This window comes from Pinus tabuliformis, chromosome 8 (genome assembly GCF_031772625.1).
Source record: "Pinus tabuliformis cultivar Carrire ecotype Pingquan chromosome 8, CPIR1, whole genome shotgun sequence".
Lineage (NCBI taxonomy): Eukaryota > Viridiplantae > Streptophyta > Pinopsida > Pinales > Pinaceae > Pinus > Pinus tabuliformis.
Window position 1 is genome coordinate 393,895,427 of NC_142294.1, and position 2,909 is coordinate 393,898,335.

Below are 2,909 nucleotides of genomic sequence, written 5' to 3' on the forward strand. Positions count from 1 at the left end.
GAGGAGATATCCAAAAACTCCATCTCATCCTGGATGTACTTGTGTAGATAGTTGTGGTACTTGAGCACCAAATTCCTCTCAAAATCCTTGATACCCAACTTCGTGTTGTAGCGTGGTCCAATTTATGTATTTATCTTCATAGCTCCCGACAGGGTAATATTGTTTCTTGATGGCATCTCAAAAAGAATCCCAGGTGGGTGCGACTGAAAACAATTAGGATTTCCTTTCATCCTTTTATTCAAAATATGTTTCCCACGAGTCCTTGATGTGTGGAGTGCTTTTAAAAGAGCAAAAGTAATCTTTTCCCGATTGGAAAAGTCATGAACTGAAAAAATATCCTTCTAACAAATTCATCCACTTATCTACGACATCTCCATCTATCTGGCCCTCAAATATTGAAATATCAAAGTTAACTTGTACCTTAAAAGGAGTGACACCTCCAGAGTGGCTACTGGATGAAGATGTGTCACTTGTGTGTAGTCGTCGAAGGATCTAGGCAAAGTTATCCATCACTGCGTTCCTTTATCACTTGAGAGCTTCCTCGAGTAATATTTTGCAAGGATCTCCTGCCCCCTCATCTTTATTTTCTTCTGCCATTGGAGATCGTGAGGGTTTGCGAGGCTGGTCTTGCAAAGGTTCAACCAGATGGCGCCCTAACTCCTTATACCTTGACCTCGTTGGGAACTTGCAAAGAAAAACAAAGAAAGAGCAGATTGCTCTGATACCATCGATCCGAACTTAAACGAGAACGAAACAAATTATAGATATAATCATAAATACAAAGATGCAGCACAAATAACACTTGATTTCATTAATATCAGAATATTGAAATATGCTTACAAACATAATGGAAATAAACTAGCTTGGGCAATGTTAGCTTATCTCTTAGAAGAGATGTAGCGGCTACATTTCTCTGAACTGTGTTACAATGAGGCTCCAGGGCCTATTTATTATTGAATAGCGAGGGAAAACCCTAACCCTAAGAGATGGAACACTAAGAGTTTGTTGGTCTCGTTAGGGTTAGTTGGGCAGCCAACTTCCCACGGTCATAACTTGGTCATATTATCTCCGTTTGGCACGTATGCTACCTTGTTGAAAAGGTTTCTCTGAGTGCTACACGATTTTCTACATTTCCTTGCCTATGGTGGTGGGCCTGCTACGGACCTAAAAAAACACAGTTTAGGGGGTCAAAATTGCTCCGAAAGTAAGACCCAGAAAATCACTAAAAATAGTAAATGTTGAAATAAACAAGGAAACATATGAAACCAAGTGCAGGTGTAGGTGAAATAGGAGGGTGGCTACCAATATCCACATGGATCATGATTGCAATGTGTTTATTATATCAATCAAGATTTGTATTCTATGAATTTCAAGGAACGAATAAAGTTTCAAGTGAGAGAGTTTAGATGTGCCTCTTTTTCAATTTGTAAGTTTATGCAGGATGGAGGAGAGACTAAGTTCAGGAGAGAGATTCATCCAAGAGAGATATAAGTCCCAATCAATGTTTTAATTTAACAACTTAGCATAAATCTAAAGGGAAAAAAATACTTAATTTTTTATTTTTTTTTAATTGTTATTGGTTTATAAATTTATAGTTTTAAAGATTTTATTTTTAATTATAATTTAGATTTTTGTATGAGATTACTTATTTTTCATTTTGATTATTTTGAAGAATAAAAGATTGATTTCATAGGTGACCATTGATAATATTTGACACATCATATTATTGTAATTAAATTAACAATAGACATTGAACAACTCAACAATTAACTAAATATATATTAATATTTATATCATATTTAATTAATTATTAGTCAAATATTTTTAATTAATGACATATTTTAACTAATGACCCTTTTCAGGGTATTTTTCTGGTTAATTTTAAGGAAAATCCTATCAGGATTTTTAAAAATTTGAGTTTAAGTTATTTAATCTATAGAGTTCGAATGTCTATCAAGATTTTTAAAAATTTGAGTTTAAGTTATTTAATCTATAGAGTTCGAATGTCCGTGGAGTTTTTCAAGGTGCTAAATCTATATATGGATTCAAAATGTGTTTTAAACAATAAAAAATTACAATCTTACTTGAAATGGTATGGTCGAATTCCGTTCCAATATTAATATTCAATGTGGAATACCTTCACATTTAATGATGTATATATGGAATGCTTTCACATTTATGATGTAGATCTCAATATATTGCTTGTCTTTTAATAATAAAGTTATAAATAATTAACATGAATCATTAAATAAAAATGTGTTAGTTATGATATAAATATTCCTCTTTTATTTTTATAATAATGGAGAGTGAGCTATTAACTTGGAGGGAGATAATATGAGATAAGTAAATTAATGAGTACAAAATAGTTTTTTTTAGTTTATAGGCTGAGAGGGCTCTAGCTCAATATGGAAGAGATGTTATAATGTAGTTGTGTAAATACGTTGATTCAGGTCAATAATAATAATAATAATTAATTAAACTAAACTATCCTAGAACCATTAACTCTAGATCTATCAAGTATCGAGATCTAAGATAGTAGATAAAGAGTTAAGATGTATCTAAGCTGGTTTAAAAAATTCACATAATAAAAATAAAAATAAAAATAAATAAATAAATCATCACTTAATTAGAAAAAATAAACTAGTAAAGAAGATTAAACTTACTAACTTAATTTTATAAAAATGTTGTTGAATTGCTAGATACATATTGTTTGCTTCGTGATAGTGAATCAAATAGTACATCTCTCCAGCATCACGAACATAAGGAACTGGGTCTCGTTATGGATATGGATCTGAACCCGGTGGCTCTGGATCTTTACCTGGTGTATCTGGTGCTCGTACTGGTTAATCCGGCACTGAGCGAAGGGAAAAAAGGGATAGGGTGAACCTGAAAGGCAGTAGCGTGACTCG